Source organism: Castor canadensis, chromosome 5 (assembly GCF_047511655.1).
Source record: "Castor canadensis chromosome 5, mCasCan1.hap1v2, whole genome shotgun sequence".
In the NCBI taxonomy this organism is placed as follows: domain Eukaryota; kingdom Metazoa; phylum Chordata; class Mammalia; order Rodentia; family Castoridae; genus Castor; species Castor canadensis.
The window spans coordinates 95,169,384-95,189,736 of NC_133390.1; the positions used below are offsets into that span (position 1 = coordinate 95,169,384).

The 20,353-nt window shown below is 34.4% G+C and overlaps 1 protein-coding gene and 1 long non-coding RNA gene across 16 annotated transcripts in view; both read right to left on the minus strand.

Annotated features, from left to right (window-relative positions):
* Nlgn1 (neuroligin 1) overlaps positions 1 to 20,353 on the minus strand; it is an 841,293-nt gene that overhangs the window by 195,860 nt on the left and 625,080 nt on the right. The gene's annotated exons all lie outside the window — the stretch shown is intronic.
* LOC141423292 (uncharacterized) lies at positions 6,611 to 10,646 on the minus strand. Its single transcript, XR_012448028.1, has 2 exons — positions 9,293 to 10,646; positions 6,611 to 6,900 (listed from the first exon to the last, which is right to left on the minus strand). It is a non-coding gene; the product is annotated as an uncharacterized lncRNA (long non-coding RNA).

A 20,353-nucleotide genomic window follows, 5' to 3' on the forward strand; every position in this document is an offset into this window, starting at 1 on the left:
TCACTTATTGAAGCTTCTCCACCCTCCATTTTCAGCCTTCATGAAACCTTTCCAATCTACTTAAGATAATTAGTTCCTCCACTTCAGGTTACTAAAAGCATTATGCATAGTTTCATTGAATTATTTATCATATTGAATTTATTTACTTTATTTCCTCTTTTACTTGGTAGCAAGGTGTATAAAGTAATATATAAAAACTTTGCTTTTAATTTGCATTTCCTTTATTGCTAGAGATGGTGAGCATTTTTTCATGTGTTTTCTGGCCATTTGAATTTCTTCTTTTGAGAAAGTTCTGTTTAGTTCACATGCCCATTTCTTTATTGGTTCATTAGTTTTGGGAGAATTTAGTTTTTTAAGTTCCCTGTATATTCTGGTTATCAGTCCTTTGTCTGATGTATAATTGGCAAATATTTTCTCCCACTCTGTGGGTGTTCTCTTCAGTTTAGAGACCATTTCTTTTGATGAACAGAAGCAAGAAGCCATCATCAGCAACACCACCAACAACAGGTGTTGGCGAGGATGCGGGGAAAAAGGAACCCTTTTACACTGTTGGTGGGAATGTAGACTAGTACAACCACTCTGGAAAAAAATTTGGAGGCTACTTAAAAAGCTGGACATCGATCTACCATTTGATCCAGCAATACCACTCTTGGGGATATACCCAAAAGACTGTTACTCCAGAGGCACCTGCACATCCATGTTTATTGCGGCACTATTCACAATAGCCAAGTTATGGAAACAGCCAAGATGTCCCAGCACTGACGAATGGATTAAGAAAATGTGGTATCTATACACAATGGAATTTTATGCAGCCATGAAGAAGAACGAAATGTTATCATTCGCTGGTAAATGGATGGAATTGGAGAACATCATTCTGAGTGAGGTTAGCCTGGCTCAAAAGACCAAAAATCGTATGTTCTCCCTCATATGTGGACATTAGATCAAGGGCAAACACAACAAGGGGATTGGACTATGAGCACATGATAAAAGCGAGAGCACACAAGGGAGGGGTGAGGATAGGTAAGACACCTAAAAAACTAGCTAGCATTTGTTGCCCTTAACGCAGAGAAACTAAAGCAGATACCTTAAAGCAACTGAGGCCAATAGGAAAAGGGGACCAGAAACTAGAGAAAAGGTTAGATCAAAAAGAATTAACCTAGAAGGTAACACCCACACACAGGAAATCAATGTGAGTCAATGCCCTGTATAGCTATCCTTATCTCAACCAGCAAAACCCCTTGTTCCTTCCTATTATTGCTTATACTCTCTCTACAACAAAATTAGAGATAAGGGCAAAATAGTTTCTGCTGGGTATTGAGGGGGGGAGCGGGAGGGGGTGGAGTGGGTGGTAAGGGAGGGGGTGGGGGCAGGGGGGAGAAATGAACCAATCCTTGTATGCACATATGAATAATAAAAAAAAAATGAAAAAAAAAAAAAAAAAAAAAAAACTTTGCTTTTATATTGTTAGCTTTTCATACCGTGATTGGTAAGCAAAAGGGCCTCAATAAATATTTGGTAAGTGCTGAACCAATTAATTCTAATGGCATAGGTACTTACTGAGCATCATGACTTTAACTCATTTCATTTCTTGCTTATCTCCATCCTGAGTTCATGCATATAATTAAGTAATCATTTGACAACTGCTCCACTTGTCACACATGCACTTCCACTACATATGGTGTGTTGGGTTGTAATTATTTTCATGTATGCATGTCTGAATCTCCATTAGGTAATTGGTTCTTTTTTCAGAGGAAACTTCACAGGCTGCCTAGAGTTATGATTAAGGAACTGCTTGTTAAATGAATGAATAAATGAACAAAAGAGGTACCACTGCCACGACAAAGACTCTGGTGGTTATTACCAATATATAATGTAGTAGCCTACCAAGGAGAACCCATAATGAATGTCATATTTGTTATGTATAACTGTCAAATTACAATTAAATTCCTACCGTAGTGTTTAAGAGTATGTTCATTTTAATAGAAAAGGTAGTCTGAAGTTTTCAAGGAAAATATATTAATAAATAATCATATTTCTTTTATTACAAAGGTAGGGATTTCAATGACATTTTTATTTTGAAGGAAAAAATAGAAACACTAGTCTTTTCTGAAAAAAATGAGGCTGTATTAATGATGATACATGTGACTTGTGAAGATCATTCAAGTTCTAAAAGACTGTCATACAGGTTGAGCATTCCTAATCCAAAACCTAAAATATGAAATGTTCTAAAGTGTAAAACTTTCTGAGTACTCACAGGATGCCACAGTGCCATAGTTCAGTAAATACATACTTTGATTTATGCACCATTTTATTAAAATATTGCATAAAATTACCCTCAGGTTATGTGTATCAATTGTATATAAAAGTAAGTGAAGTTTATATTTAGATATGTATCACAAGATATCTCTATAAATGTCCATTACAAAATCAGAAAAAAAATCTAAAATTTGAAACACTTCTGGTTCCTAGAATTTAGGATAAGGGACACTCAACATGTTTAACATTCCAGTTCATGCAATTCACATTTTTCTATTAAGGAATATTTTCAAGCCACCAACCTATACAGTCTTAGTTCATATTTAGCCAATTAGAATTTTGGCAAAACAAAAATTTAAGAAATGTTAAAATTATTACATGTGAACAACAGGAATAGACAAGCTCCATTTGGCTGGAGTATGATATCATTTAACAGGTATTGAAGAAAAAAATAGTTCTATACAAACGAAGATGCCAACTATCGGAAATATCATTTGTATCTGCAATTATGTCGTATTACTTTAATACTTCATAATGACATAAGCTTATGAATAAAATTGTCAGTGTTCTCCTGTTATCCCCTACTCACAAACCAAAATTTTTCTAAAAAGTCACTTTTAATTTTTAAAAATTTTCTATTAATCAATTTGAAAAGTGGATCTGAATCAAGTTAAAGTTCTTAGTAATAGTCTTACTTTTATGATATGCATCTTAGTGACTTTTCAAGAAAAATATTTCTTGCCTCCTCACATCCCTTTCCACCCCAAAAATCCAGTGTATGAATTCCAGGAATACATCAAAGTAGTCTTGTGAATAACCAGGCTTCCAATTTATTTCCAAGTGAAATTCAGAGTTGACTTAAGTCAACAGATGGTTTGGGGCTTGTTGAAAGAAAAAATGATCTTATTCCATATGTAAGCTTGTGAGACATGCCATCCACCACTGCACTTTTACATACATTTTCTAGAATCCCACTTTAAGAAATGGCATCCAGGGAATTTGCAGTAGAAATTCAATAACTTCTGAGTTCCTCCCTCTTGTAGCATAGCCAAGTCCTCATTAGCTTACATTGCTGATTCTTTCTAAAAGTTGTGTTGAAGCTGCTGCTTTTTTGATGTTATTTTTATCTCAAATCTTTTTATTTAATTCTGTTGATAGTTATTTTAAGCATTTTAATTAGCTACACTTGCACCTTTGGACCATTGAAGCTAGAACAAGTCCTGTCTATCCTTTAAAAAATTAAAGTAATCACTTATGCAAAGTTCTTCTGAGACAATTACTTCACATGGGCTGACAATACTTCTTATAGTGGAAACCAAGAAGGATGATATGCTTTATCCTTCTAGGTCTGTTCCTCCTTTGGCTGGCCCATCTACAGTGCATTTACCAATTCCACTGGCTTTCCTCTGAGTGTAATGACTTTCCTTGTACTCTGTTAAAAATATATCCCCACAAATCAAGAAGAAGCAGATTCAGACTAAGTGGCTGAGAAGATTTACATTCTATTGCTAACCCAGTTATTACTCTGCTGAAAACCCCATAGCATCAATATAATGAATCCCTCAACTTCTGCAGCAAGCACAATTTTTCTTCCCAACCTCATTGGCTCTCAACTTTCTGCTTGACCTTTTACAATCTGTGTGCAGCAGAACTTCATTACAACCTTTTAATGATGCACAAATGGCACACAACACCAAGGTCACAGAAGATACCAAGTGCAAACTTTTCAAACACAACCAGAATAGATATTGAGACCTTGTTTAAGAGGTAGAATAGCCTTATGGAGAGATCATACCTTAGGATTCAGTTTGTCTCCCAAGGTCTGATAACACAAAATATTGATGATGTGCTACGTTGAATAACAACACTTAACAAACCTTTTTTTTTAAGAGGAAAGAACCTGATTTCCTAAGCTGTAAGTAGCTAAGAGATTCTGAATGGCTCCTTTGGTGACCTATCTTAGTGCTAAAAGGATAATAGCTTTAGGATTCCAACCCAGACAGGTTTCATTATATAACTCACAACACTGATGTAAGCTGAAGAAGCCAACACTTATATATTTTTCTTATCAGCTTGAGCCAGCAAAAAGCACCTCAAAATCCTATTGTAACATAAGTTGAGAACGTGAAAAGCACAAAATTACAGCATGGCTCTTCACATGATTGATTGACTGGGAAAGGAGGAACCCTGAAGATGTAGGAGTAAAAAAAATTGAATTGCAGGCAGGATGGGAGGTGGAAAGAGGGAAGAAAGGACAGTCTGATTCTGATCAGCAATCTCCTCCAAGAAAATGAACATTTGTTTGGGGGGGAGAGAGAAGAAGGGAAAAAGTTTGTTCCATTTGCTTTAAACTCTACTGCTAAAGGTGAGTAAAGAGGGAAGCCTGAGCTCATTCATCTTTTTGCAATTTTAAATCAGTTCCTGATTCATTTCCCATTTTTTCTTTTCCTGTCCTCTTCCTCTTCCCTATTCTTCACATCACCTTGAAAAGTCCAAGTTACAATTGACACAGGCTCTGTGATCTGTTAACCTATGAGATGCCATGGCTTTCTCAGTAGCATGTTTAGTGGTAAAGAGAAAACACTCGAATTCACTGCTAACCCCACCATTTCTATCTACTCAATTTCAATTTAAAATTCTTTTCTTTGATATTTATTATTGTGATAAAATATAGGCTATATATTAAGAACCATATGAAAGGACAACTTTTAAAAAATGTCTGTAGTAGACATTGGCTAGTAAAACCATAACTGCCCTTGACATCCTTAGAAAAGCTCAGTTGATTCTATGGATACCCCTCCTCCAATGCATACATTCAACAGTAGTTTGAAAAATGACAAATATGAGAATCCCACAACGGCAGAACTTGGTTCCAAATCTACAAGAACCTTATGCCCTTACAGTATGCACAATGGAATTAGAGTATAAATTGTGCTTTTATACACACCAGCCTTAAATTTCTAGCTCAGAAACACATATGTGCATTTACCAAAATTATCTTTCCTGGATCACAGTTCCTTCTTGTCAATTTGTAATACTATCTAACTTGTGAAGTTATTAGAAGAATTAAATATCATTTAGACCTTCTTGCATAGAGCTTGCTATTTAATGGAGTTCCAGTTAAATTGTATTGTGGTCACCATAAGGTATATGACATGATTTAAATATTATGAAAAGTAATAGATGGCCATTTTCACCAAGAAAAGACACAATATCAGTGAGAAATGTCTATCAGCTTAAACAACAAGTATGGTTTCTCCAGAAAATGCCATTTGATGTTGCTTGCATAATTTAATGGGGAGTAAAACTGAGAATAGAGGCAGATGCATTTTATATTTCATTCATGAATTTGATTTTTTAATTCACTATGCCCCATGCCTTTCATTTATAATGATTTCACTCTTAAGCCATTTCAGTCCATTGGCTCTGAAAATACGTTAAATGGAGTTCTAATATACTCTTTCCTATGAAAAATTGCCTTTGAAGCCTGACAACCACAGATTTATTGTATGATTTAAGCCAATGCTGGGGACACAGTGATCGGTTTACTAGATTAACTAGCTAGACTAGCTCAGGAAGAAATGCTAGATTGGACTATTTACCACATATCAGGCTCTCCACCATAGGCTCTGAGGCCCTGGCAGTATGAAGGCTGGCAGCTTTGGTAGTGAGCACAGATGGAGAATAATTGAGGTGCCCAGTTACCACCAGGCACATTGTGGAAGCTCAGAAAAATATTAAATAGCAATAGGAAACTGTTCATATTCTGTCTGCATACAGCTGTTATACACATTTGTGAATATATTTGTAGAACAGATTACTCAGATTTCATCCTGGAGCCTGCAAGGCTGAATATAAAAGAACTGGCATTTGTTTTAAGAGTTTTCAATATCTTGCCCAAGGAATGCTGAACCTTTGGCAATAGAAATTATCTATAGACAAAGAGGTATTAACAGATTTACTGCCTTATATATTTATACGTAGAAATATATTTATCAATATTTTATTAATATTTACTAATGTTTTATTAATTTTCAATATATATGCAAAGTTGACTTATGATGAAAATTCTTAAGTAGTTTTTATGATCTATTCATCTATTTACTTATAAATTCTTCAACATATATATATGAGTACCTGTGTATTGTGTTCCAGGCATTTTGATAGGCACTGCAAAACAGCAAAAAAAAAGCAAGATGAAATGTAGTAATCTCTGTATTTGTGTTGTAACATAACACTCCTAATGCTCTTTTGCAAAATCTGTAAAAGTGAAATTCATCTGCAATGAAATGGGAAGTGTGTCCAATTCGTGCACTTTCATCTAATTTAACTTAAGCAGGTACTCTCCAGCATAAATGCTTCATCTTGCCATAAAATTCCATTACAGAAAGTGTCAAAACAATGTAAAAGCAAATGGAGTTAACGAAGTTAAGTTTTCATAATTCTAAAAAGTCAACTGTGAAAGTAAAAACTGCCTTTCTGGCTAATTCCCCATGCACAGACTGCTTATACATGAATAATGATATAAAAGGCCCTACCCCCATTCACTTGACGAAGGAAGCATAAAAAATACTGGTAAATATATTCTTACCTGCCTTGTTACCACTTGCCATCTGTATTGTTACTGCATTTCTAGTCACTTCACTGCAAATGCAAAGAAATCATCTTAGCTACAACTGTCTCTTCATTCAAATTCATAGCAAATGACCTGGGATAATGCCAATCCTGAATCTTACACTCTTCCTTCAATAGCTGACTTCACAAGGACTTTCTCTTCGGCAACTAAAGCTATTTCCCCTCTACTGTAAAACAGGTAGAAGGAAGTGGCAAATTAAATCAAATTACAAATCATAAGCAGAACTAGCTTTGAAATTCTACACAGGAAACTCATCAACTTGAATTCCCTTGACCAAACATGATTTTTGTTCTATGTGAGAAAGTCATCCTTTCTGAGTGAACTTTGGGGACTATGCAGTGGGAGGATTAAGAGAGAAAGGGGACACTACCTAGCAAGTCAGGTGAGCAAAATCAACTCTAGGATATCAAGGTGTTGAGAGTGATGGCTGATAGGTTGGCTTTCCATTAACTTCTATACCCAAACTAGTGTAGGATCAATGTTACTTTCAGCCACAGTGGCCTCCTGAGGGGCAAAATACTTGTGGAAGATTAGAAGACTTTATTGAGGGAGATCTTTAAATCTAGTTATACGGTAACTCATTTCTGTGCCCTGTATTTTACTTATACATCAAATTATGCTTTCACTTTTCTGCCTGTCTATCTGAGACCTGGGGCTATACAAATAGTATGGGATTTCCCTGCTGCCAAATTCAGGCTTATAAACATTTCCACAGGTGCTGTCTTTTTTTTTCCACTAAGTACAGCATAATGTTCACACGTGTCTAATTACCCGGAAGTTTCCTCCGCCCCTACCAAAAACAGTATCCTGATTGTAATAAAAATACTTAGCTTATGGCTTACTTCTCTTCTCCTCTAATTATAATTTAAGGCCAATTTAAAACCAATTAAGTTCTTGGGTTTTTTTCCCCTTAGTCTGCCATTAATAGGCTCTAAATTACAAGAATATGAGAAGCTGAGGAACATCCATCTACAGTCACAATACTTTCAACAGAGTTGTCATGAAATTACAGAAGGATAACTAAATGATTGGCTGCAATTAGGCAGGAGGAAAATAAGATCCAACTCAAAATGTCAATCAGTAATTAATTATAATTTTGAAAAATGAAATATATATACACATATATATGTGTGTGTTGCTTAAACTCAGATTATAAAATTATATTCACTAATGGAATGAAAGTACCAAAAATGAATTAGAAGTCCTTTATTAATAATTTGATTGAGTTCATGTTTACCATAATAAGTGACAAGGTTTCTCAGTTAATGAAACTGCCCAAAAAGAAAATGTTTTTCTTAAGCCTGAAATATAGTGCTTGAGCTTATTTTCAAGTGAGATACAAAAATTTAATGTTTTATTAAGTGGTTCATTACAGGCAAATAAAATAAAAACAGAAATGGTCATTTATCTTCGAGGAATGAATATAAAAATCCCATTATGAGGTCTGGTATTAGAGAACTTCTACTGTGAGAACTTTGAATTCCCCTTTGTGCTGAAAATAAAACCTGCTCCAATGAGAGATTTGAAGGAAATGGTGATTTTGGGTTAATGAAAAAGTAATAAATAGATGTTCGTTAAAATAATCTGAGAACAATAATAATTTATATTACATATAACTCAACTAGAAAAAAACTACTTACAGAGGGAAAAGATTACTAATAAAGAAGTTCCTCAAATTAATTTTTCTTTGCATCATTAAGCCCTGCTTCTGGACCCCTAGAACTTGAGTTTAGAAAAGGAAGAAAGAAAAACTGTTTAGCGCTTAGTGAAAAAAAAGAAACCACACATATGAAAGAGAATGAAGCATGAAGTACGAGGGAAATGTAGCCACAAGAAAACTCCCAATATATGTATTACATCACCACACAACACCTGAAATGCATTTCTGGACAAAATAGGCCATTTAATGTCAGAGTTAAGAGCTCCATTTCTGGGGATAGACCTGTGCTCAAATTCTCTCAGACAAGCTAACCTAATCGCTTTCAATTTTAGGTTCCTCATCTTTATAAGACGGGATTGTTAACTGTCCCATGAAATAGTAAGGATTAAATGTGTAGGTAGTACATGTGGAACCCTGAGAACAGCACTTGACACATAATCTGTTTTTAAAATAGGGTAGCTTTTTTGAAAAATACAATTTATACATAGATTCTACTGGGTATACACTTGTGATAAACTACTTCTAAAAGTATCAAACAAAGAAAATTCAATATCCAGTTTTATTGGGTAGACACAACTGACATTAAGAATGTCATAAATTTTTTTATAATTAAGGTATGATGATCATTACTGGTAACATTTATTGAACACTTTTGATATATCAAGCAATGTTTTGAGGATTTTGTACATGTTAAGTTACTCAATTTTTACTCCAAATTCTGAGAAAAGTTCCATGCTTACTTATTTATCTATCCCACTAGCTGCCTGAAGATGGGGGATTGTTTTAGGAGCAGGATGGAAAGTAGTAGGTTCGGTTGTTGCTTAGGAGTATAGGCTGACCACATAAATGAATCATTCCAAAGTGTTCAAAATCTTTAATGATTGATTTCATATTCCATAAGTAAAGTTCAAAAGCAGCTGTCTTCAGATTCCTCTTCAGCTCTATATGCCTTAGACACCACATTCTAGCCACATAAGACAAGTCACAATTCCTTGGTGAATTCATGATTCTGTGATTTCTGTAGCTTAAAACATACTGCTTCTTTGTCTTCCAAATTCCCTTTTTCCCAAGACTCATTCAAATATTGTTTCTTCAGTGATACCTTCCCCAGTTCCCTAAGTCAAAATTAAAATCTCCCTTTTCTGTGTTGTCAGAGTCATTCACGTGTCCTTTGGTTCATTTGATGATTTATTTATTTAGTATTTGGATATTAAAGGTCAATGTTGACCACAGGTACCTTTCGATATTCAATAGAAAAGACAAGTCTTGGTTTTAAGGAGTTCATTTTCAGAAAGGCACACCCACATGCTCAGATCCAGGTAACGAGTGTGGGATAAATGCAGAGCACAGAGTACTGAGGCTTTGAAACTGAGGCTCAGAAGGCATTCTGCGGGAGGTGACTCATTCTGTGTCTTAGCACATAGGAGATTAGTCAGGAGAAGAAGCTAGGTTTGTTCTAGGAAGGAGAATGGCGATATAACCTAATGTGTTAGTTTCAAGTAATTTAAGAGAGTATTACTTAAAAAGTTGATTCACCAACTTGCTGGTAGATAGTCCATAAGATAAAATGCAGAAATTAGGAATGAGATTTAGAAATTTTTATAGAAATCTGACATTGCTGTGATGTGGAAGCATGAGTAGACTCACCATTACCTTCCTTCAGTGTGAATTAGATTGGTTTTTGTATTGGCACAAGGCCTCAGCTGCAGTAAGCATAGGCATGAGGTAGGACCATGTCTGTGTCCACAGAGGATTAGAAAGAAAACAAGGAAATAAAAGCAACTGATTCTTCAGCACAGTGGTAGAAGCACCAGTGTAGAATACCTGAAGCATGTGAAAGGAGATGACAGGAGGCTAAGATAAGAAAGGAGGGTTAGAACATGAATTCAAGGTTACACAGGTTAGAAAGGCAAGTTTTTTATTACAGAACTCATTTAATTTCTCCTTTCAAGGCTATAAAGTATTTGTTAATTTTAATAAAAGTACAAATATTAAAGTATTTGACAAATTTTATGATTCATTCTACTGTCACAATTACCCAAGTCTTCACTAAAAAATAATTGTTTAGTAATATTATTTGTGTTTGTGTGTGTGTGTGTGTGGGAGAGAGAGAGAGAGAGAGAGAGAGAGAGAGAGAGAGAGAGAGAGAGAGAGAGAGAGACTTGCTTGATTCCATGCAGCAGTTGAGAATGTCTTGATATATTAGTGCAACCACATTGCTGGTTTGAAACATTGGCTTCTGTTTGCAGCAAATATGTTCATTTTTCATTTTGTTTAGTTACTCAGAGCCCCAAGCTAGGCACTAGGGACACAGCATAAATTAGACCAAGTCCCGATTTTCTAGTTTGTCATTACTCAAGCACTAGAAAGACTTGAAGGTACCATATCTGGAACTCACTATGAAGCCATGCTTTGAAAAAAATCTGCTTTTCACAACAGTCTAGCAAGTTGATATACACCTAAAAGTCAAGGCAACTTAAATTTTAGGAACTTTTTCAAATTTGTATTAGATATGGAAAAAATATTTCTGAAACTTGACATGAATATATTCCACATATTGAAAATGTCATAATGTCCAATAATAGCAAAAGAAGCCAACTTTCTAATGTAATAAATTAGGCAAGGCTGTGAATTTTATTCTTTAATAACTAGGCACCCAAGAAGAAGTTGGCAAAATGAAATAAAAGAGGGACTCAAGGAGGGAAAAGGAGGGAAAGAAGGACAAAAATGAGGACAATGAAATACAAATGAGCTGGATGTAGGGACATAGGAATCAGAAAAAGAGCAGCCAAAGACAAAAGGGGAACAATTGCCACATGTTAGCACCTAGAGGTCAATAATCATGGAGTGGACTCACCCTCTAATTGCTTTTTTCCCCAAACACTTGTCTATTAAAACAATGACTTTGGGAGTATAGAAAGGTTTATTTGGAATAGTTTCAAATTAATAGAAGTCCAGGAAAACAAACTGAAAAAAGAACAATCAATTAAATGTAACATTTAAACTGTATATAAATATAGTCAATTCCAAGTAGTACATTTAAAGTTAGTAAAATTGTTGGAAGATTTTAAAACACAATAATGGCCAGTTATCTCTTGCCTCACAGTTTACATCATACTTTTACCTTCATTCATCATATTTAATTATCATAATAGTCTTGAGACCTAAGTCAAGATGCATTTATTTTTCCATTTTGTTGATGAACACTGGGATTCTGGGATATTCAGGGATTGGCCTCAAGTCTATGATCTTAAGTCTTAAAGGTAAGAGACTCCCTCTATTTGTTACTTCAATTTCTAGTGACTTTCTTCTTCACTAGTACACTATCACCCCAAAAGATAATATTACTCTGAGGGAATATAATATAACTAAAATCCTATACATGTGCTTTGGGGGTGGTATGAGGATAAGCATAGAGTACAAATAATCTCATTCCATAATGGCCCTTGCTGGATAAGGTAGCAATTAGTTAGCTATAAAACATTTATTGTCAAATCTATTTTGTTAGGAGCAATTTTGATAGAAAGGACATTGCTGCTACTTGTACAAAGAGGTTGACACTGTAAAGTAATAATCTCTACTGATTCAGTCAAATTGAGAATCCTCTTACAAGTCTATTGATTGTGAATTTTGTTGTCAAATTTATAGTACTGAAAAATCTCAGCAATTCCTGCATTACTATCTGTGACACAGATGCAGGTTCTTTACAATCTACAGAATTACCTAATCATTTTACCTTTGCTCTATTAACTACTAAGATGAGAGTTTAAATAAAAAATTCAGTAAAATATTATCCTCAAGGCTCCCATCACTTAAATTTGGTGGTTCTATTTGATTTTTATTGCCACTTTTAAATACACATGTATATAACTATTTAATGCATTGAAACATAAGCTAAACTAAAAAGTATGACTATTGACTGAAACATACAAGCTAAAACTGAACAGGTAGGTCACAATAAACTTCATGGCTTTTTCAAGTGTCATTGTTTATTATTGTACATTATTCATCTCAAGTATATTCCTTGCTTAATTCAAAAAAATTTGTCTATTTTCTTGTTAATTCCTCAATGAAGTCTCCAGAGAAGAAAATAACATTCTTATGAAGAAATTAGGACATGCTAGAAATATGGCCCAGAATCATCTACGTATGTCTTTCATAGGCATTGCGGACTTATGCACCGAGCAGTCTACCCCTACCCAGCCCCTGTCCTGGCCTTTCCAATAGATTGAAAAAACAACCTCATTTCACATTTCCCACCAGGGTCATTCAGTACACTGGCTCTTAGAGGAAAAATCTCAGTGACATCTCAGGATGAGAACGGGTTGCAAGTAAGACAGGAAGATGACATTTTTTTTTCAAGAAGTGTTTGGCGTTTGTGAGCATTGAGCTAAGCGATAAAACAGACTATGCTCCGTGAATAACTAATTTCTCCATAGAGAATTGCAGAGGGAGCTGTACTAGTCCTGCAAAGGCAGAAGACACAGCTATCTAGCGCTCTTACTGTCAAAACATATCCACCTTTCTTTTCAGTTGTGTTGCGTCTTTGCTCAGACAAACAAGTTTAGAAAGAGCGGAGCACATGAGACCCATCTGCCTGCTAGGCAGATACTTTTCACTTCTTGGGGGGTAGGGTAAGGATTTTAATGACACTAAACGTAATTCCACTATCTTTTTAAGGTTTCCACACAAGCTAATGTTATCTGCTCTCAAGAAACATCTCCTTTTACTATTTTGATCCCATTAATTCTCCCTACAGTCTTGAATATGATAGCTCCTCTCCTCCTCTGGTTTGTAGACCATGCCTTTCTTTGAGAGCTTCTCAGACTCATTTGTGTCCTTCAATCCCTGAAGGATCCTCCAGGCCTCTATGTAGAGTTGATTGCCCAAATGTGAAGGTAACACCAAATTGACTGTAGGAAACCTGCCTTGCAGCCAGGTCATACCTATACTAAAATCAACTCATGCAAATCAAAAGGGAGCTCTCTTTGATGGATGTGGGAACAGAAAAGGACCCAACAGTGATAACGGAAATGCCTCATCAGTGAAAACACAGCTTGGCAAGCTTTCCCAGAGGAAATGAAAATCTGCAGTTAGTCTCTCTTTCATAACTGGAGTTATGAAAATTAAGCCCACTCGAGAGTTTTGAGTTTTTTTTCTTTTTACAAATCTGCATGATAACATGGTGGATTGTACTATGGAATGGGAGACAGGGAAAACTTGAGTGAGTGGACTCTCTGACAGTCCTAGTTACTTTCTTTGAGAAAATTCTTTTTAAGTGTAGAGTAAAAATTTCTAATGAATAACACCTGGAATTCCATTACATAAAACAAAAGCATAGCTGGGCATGGAATCACACACTTTTAATCTTAGCACTTGAGAGGGAGGCTGAGGCAGGAAGATTCCAAGTTCAAGGCCAGCCTGGGCTACATAGTGACACCTTATCTCAAAAAAAGAAAAGTAAAGTGATAAAATAAATGCATGCAGACTTGGTGCGGCAGAACCAGAATTTAGGGAGCTAAAGGCTGTCTTGCTTGGTCTCTTAGAAACATTGGTGAGGATATCCCCTTGGAAACATTCCACAAATTATAGGATTTCTAGGTTAGCCAGCTTTCTTCTTCCAAAGTCAAACCCAGAACTTTCTGTGGCTGGAGTCATCATGCTCAACTGACTAAAAAGACAGACGTGAGTGACACTGTTTGCTCTCAAAGAAATAGCTCCAGCCATTATTTCACCACTGGAGCTTCTATCCTATGATCCTAAACTGTTCTTGAACATTCATGAACTTGCTTTAAAGATATTATCAACTGACAGAAGAAAAAGCATTAAGGACATTCTAGGTGGGAAAGAGGCCAAGTGGCTAGGATGTCAAAGTTCTAATATAGGAGGGGAGGTCTAAAGGATCAACCTAATTAATTTCGAATCATAACCCAACATAGATTATCCTATCTGCCCTAGGCTACAACATCTGTCATCAAACTGCAACACATTTATTTTATGCTAAGTGGCTTTCCTAAGAGTTTATCATAGATTTTAGTAATTTGGTCTATAATTCTGGACTGGACAAAGAAGAAAAAGATTTTTCAAATGCCTAATTTCTCTGTTAGAATTCTTTCTTTCTATGCTTTGAATATAAGTATCAGCTAAGACATGATCCTAAAGTGACTTCTCTGGCACTCTATTTTCTGCCTCCTAACATCAATGCCACAACAGGCCTATCCTTTGGAACTGTGCTCCTTTGACTTTAGTTACTTCAACTGCGATTTTAGTGACTTGTCTTTTATCCTTATTTGTCTGTAGTGGCTTTCAAAATTCTTTTTCTCATTGTCTATTGCTTTTAAAAAATTATATGTATATTACGATGTACATTAATTGTGCATATACTTGTATATATTTATATAAATATACAAGTATATACAAAAATATTTATATATTTTTACATTATACAGTGTATACATATATATAGTATGTATATATACATACTATATATATATGTATACATATATAGTATGTATACACTGTATAATGTTTCAATCAGGTTAAATACACGTACCCCAAATTTTATCATTTCTCTAAGGTAAAAACATTCTAAATCCTTTCTTTTAGCTTATTGAAATGATCATCACCATCTATAGTCACCAAACTGTGCAATAGTACACCAGAACTTCTTGCTCCTATCTAACTGTAACTTAGCCTCTTTGATCAACCTCACTGCATCACAACCCAGTCTCTGGACTTGCTTTGAAATGATAGATTACTCTAAATGCAGCTGTATATGTGTTGATTTCTTTTGATTTAAAATTCATAATGTCCACCCACATAATTACCTGTTTTCTTATCTGTTCATAAGTGCAAAACAAGAACTTTAATTTTAATTTTAAACTTTTTTCTTATTACTTCTTAATACTGAACAGTGAAACTAAATTGCTTACTTTTTCTCTTGAAATTATTTAACCTAACATAACCTTCTTTCATCAGTCTTAACTCCCCCCCAAATTAATTATTCTCTTCCATCTATTTCCCTTTCATTTAGTATCCTTCTATCAATGTCTTTTGCCCTCCACATTTAAACACATTATCTAGCTTCTTTCTCTCTCAATATTCTTTAAACAATTCTCTCACGTTGGCTAAGCACATCCATCATTCTGTATTCCTCTTTAATACATAATGAATAATTGTATTTATATAGTGTCCAGCTTCTAAGAATTAAAGCACTTTAGATTACTTTGGGGAAATGTGTGTAATCAATTCTGACAGCTTCTCTGAGACAGGTAGAAGCAAAACACCATAATCCATTTTACTAAGTAAGAAAGAGGGAACTGGAGATAAGGAATTTGCCTTGAGGCAAACTCTCATTTACTGGTAGTTACAAACTGACATTCAGTTGCTGGCCAAGTTTGCCATTCCTCTCTATCTTCTGTCCATTTCCATAGTGCATTCCCTAGTTCTGGAGACCTACACTATTGGCATGACTCAATTTACTAATGAGAAGTCCCATCCCAGCTCTTCTTTGCTCTAATTCTGTTTTCCTTTGTCCTGTCTGTCACTTGCAGATGCATGTCCCTGAAGAACTTCTCTGGCCATGCCACATACTGGCTCAAACACTTTCAACAGCTATATATCTTCCAACATATTAAATAAATCTTTCTTCAGCATTTGAAGCCCTCAACATAACGTTTTTAAAAAACTACCAGTAGCTACTGCCTTATATGTACTCTATGTGCCCATATACTTGCCAGCAGTTCCTGAGAAATCCTACTTTCAACTCTTTGCCCAGGCTGTTTCTGATGCTCAAACATACTTGCCTCACTCTTCCAACTTTAATTGTGTCTCTTTGTTCTTTGGGGATCATTTTGAACTTTTCTACCTTCATGAACCCTACCTTGGTTTTGATATCCAAATGTAGCCTATCTTTTTAAAAGGCAAAAGTACAGAAATACTTATCTTTGTACATGTATGATATTGCAATTTATTCTGTTTTTTAATTATTGTATTACTTTTGTAGAATATGAAGTATTTTTAGAACAAATAACTGTAACAATATTTTTTAAAAATCTGCAGTACCTATGGTTACTTAATAATCTTTGTGTATTTAATTGGAATACATTACTTATATTTCATCAACTTGCATGTTATAGTCAAGTAAAATTTTATATTGTAGTTCATTAACTCTTCTTTAAATTCTTGCTTTTTGTTTTCTTCTATCATGCTTTCTGTCTCTTTTTGAATCTCTTTATCCACAATTCTGGGAATCTCTATGGATTGGTTTTTGTCTCTTACCTATATAGTCCCACCTGGATGAATTTTTTTCATAGTTGTAATTTTTGACACATCATACGGACTGCAACTTTTTTCAACTTCAATCATTCTCTGTTCTCTTTTATTCCAATTGTCTCATTAAAGTTTATTTGAGGATGTCAACTTATCTGTGACCAAACTTAATACTAACGTCCTCTAAACCTCCTTTGCTGTCATTGACACCAATTATTTCACCTCTCACTGGAGCTTAAACTATAATTTCTTCTCTAATTCATCCACTCAATCTCATTCTTTCATTGTCTAAATGATGAAACTAAAGCTTAGAAAGGGCAAGTGGCAAGTTCAAAATTATACTTCACAACTGATCTCCAGATCAAATTCATTGTTAGGCAGCAGCCTACCTGGACTGTTTCATAAAACAATCTTATGAAGTCTATTTCATTTGTAGCAATGATGTGTTGAGGATATTAACTCTATTACAATGTTCTCTTAAAGATGGAAAACATTTTTCTCCTTGCTGAGTATTAGAATAGAGGGGCTTCTCTTATACAATTTCCTTATTTAGACCATACCAAAATATCTTGATCAAATCTCCTTCTTGTTGCTTTCTAGAAAGCACATAACCAAGGAAAGTTTTTGCTCACTCATATATGGTAAGTGTTTATGACAGCAGAGCTTCCTTCTACTTTGAAGCCTAATATTCCTTTCAGCTTTAAATCATTTTTCCCTACAAATGCCTTTTTCTTCAAAAAATGGCAATAATTTTTTGTACTTAGAAAACTTGTAAAATGTATTTAGTTTTGGACTATTTTACATATTTGAGAATAAAATTATTTAACCAAGTAAATGAAATGTGTCAGAAATAAGACTAAACATAAGGCATACTACATTTTTTGGCTATTCCTGGTACTTACCATAGATATATTTGTGTATTTGTGTGGATGGGTGCACATGTGTGTAAGGTTTGTTCATGTCATCTCTGCTATTAGAGTATAAAATACCCAAGGACAAGAATTGTCATAAAGTGTTTTTTTTCCTATAACTTTCTCAAGCAAATACAATAGTATGTGCACATGGTAGCAACTCAGTAAATGGATTTGGTTGATTCTGAATCTACCTTTAAACCCTAATTCTTATCTCAATTCTCTGTCACCATCTCACTTATATATTCAATTGTCTACCTGACCTTGGTTAAAACTGTAATCCCTTACTTGATAGAAAAGATATGTAATCTCTGGGTTTATTGTAAAATGATTTTCTGCTAATGGAATCTTGTCTTTTCACTAACTTGAGGAAAATGAAAAATATGTGCACTTCATAAAAATATAATGTGGCCTATTTTTAAAATAATGGGAATATGATACTATTCAAATGAACATTAACATTTAGAACTTAGTCATATTGTTTTGTGCTTATGAAGCTAAGTATGAAGAACACAATAACTGAAAGCAAAAAAAAAAAAAAAAAACCAAGCATCTCTGATCCAGTAATCATATACATATTCTCTCTTAAATACTTGAAGATGGAAATACTTAAAATTTTAGAAATCTCATCTCTTCATCCTTGATAAATTCAGTCCCTAACAATTTTAATTTTACATTCAAAGTAGGTTTATTTTTAATGCTTTAAAACATAACATTAAAAAATTCTCTCTAATGTACTGTAAAGCTTTCACAGCTATGTACTATTGGCTCCTATAAAACTTGTTGAATGAATGGTATAACAAGTGCTACACGAACTCGACGAATGAGAAAGTAACTGTTTAGTAGTAGAATCTACCCATCAGTACCTCACAAATATACATTTATTCATAGTTTGGTGAATAAAACTATGACCCTCACCTTAGTTTTATACATTAAATAGTATTGCTATAGGGAGTCCGATTATAATATGGTTACACATCTATATTTTCTAAGGTATAGTCTTTAGGAAACAGATAGAAAGTGGTCTTGAGATTGTCATCTTTATACTTTGCAGACATAGAAATACATGTGTTTGTTAAACCTAGGAAGATGGGCTCAAACACAGAGACAGACAGTAGCTGAAGTCAAACAAATGTCATACCAAGGGGGATAATACTTGTAAAATCAAGATCCAGAAATTCTGCAGAGCACCATCACCATGAACTAATACAGACCTACAGGAGGTGAAACAAATAAACAAAAGAACACAGTAAAAAATGTCTGCTTGCTTCTATTAAAGGAAGCAGAGCTTGCTTTTAATAAAGCAGGGGAAATATGTTATTCTGCCAATGTTCAGTTTTCCATTATTTAAGGAGCAAAATCCTTGTATTCGAGTCCATTTGAGGAAATACTACTGTCATCTTTTTGTATATAAAAGCAATTTCAGGTTACTGCTAAATTACGTTTAAGAAAATATAGTATGGAGCTTCAATTTTTCATGTGCTTTTGCAAAATAGCAGGTACAGTTCTCCTTACTAATATATTTGCAATAAATCTCACATACATTGAGATAGCACCTCTCTATTCAGGTCATTGTTGAAACACTAAGTATAATGACCAAATATTTTCTAACAAATAACCATATAGCTTTCACCATAGTGGTACTCTAAACCATAATCCCCTTTTTTCAGACTTTTTGAAACTAAGACAATCTGATTTGAGATCAGAACTCTTAGAAATTATTTAAGAGGACTGAAAGCCTGCTTTGTTTCAACTGATAAGGAAGAAGAATTTTAAAAGCTTAGCTTTCCACACTTATTCTCGGCTACACTATTTTTAATCACAGTTGCGAGCAGATTTATTCAAATACTGTCAGTAAATTATAAAGGATAAAAAACATAAGTCATTAAAGACAGTGAGTTACCATTTAAAGGAACAGTGCTTTGAAATTCCAGTTTTCTCAAGGTTGTTTGTAGGTCCCAATGGCTTGTTTTCTACATAGTAAAAGCAATTTTAACTATGCTTTGGTCACTTCCCACCATGTAAAACGTACTGGCACATAGATTTTTGTTATAGGGCAACATAGTAGACTGTTGAGAGAACAATTTCCAGATTCCCAAAGATCTAGGGTCAAGTTTTGGTCCTGTCACTCATGAAGTGTATAACCTTGGCACATTATCTTACCCTCAGCCCATTTCCTCTTTAACAGAATGAAGTAATCTATGCTAAGACAATTAGCACAGCTGGCTAGTAATTTTTGGTAATTTTTAGCATTATTTTTCACTAGGCACAAATTATAAATTAATGTAAATAGCCTTTTCAATCAAATGTGAATTTGGACTTTTGGTCCTTATGCTACCAACAATGAAATCTTCCATGATTTCTTTAAGTCTTAGAAAAAGCCAAAACAATACAATAAAGAAAGTATCATATTATATGCAAATATTAACTTGAAAAATGGCACACTGTAAAATTTAAAACACTGGCCATTAGCAAAAAGGTAGGAGTATATCTGCATGACTTGGAGGTAGATTAAGTTTTCTTAGATGAGAGGAAGCAACAATTATATAAGAAAAAATGGATAATTTAAAATACAATCTTGCTTATTGAAAGACCCATTAAAAAATAAATAAGCAATCC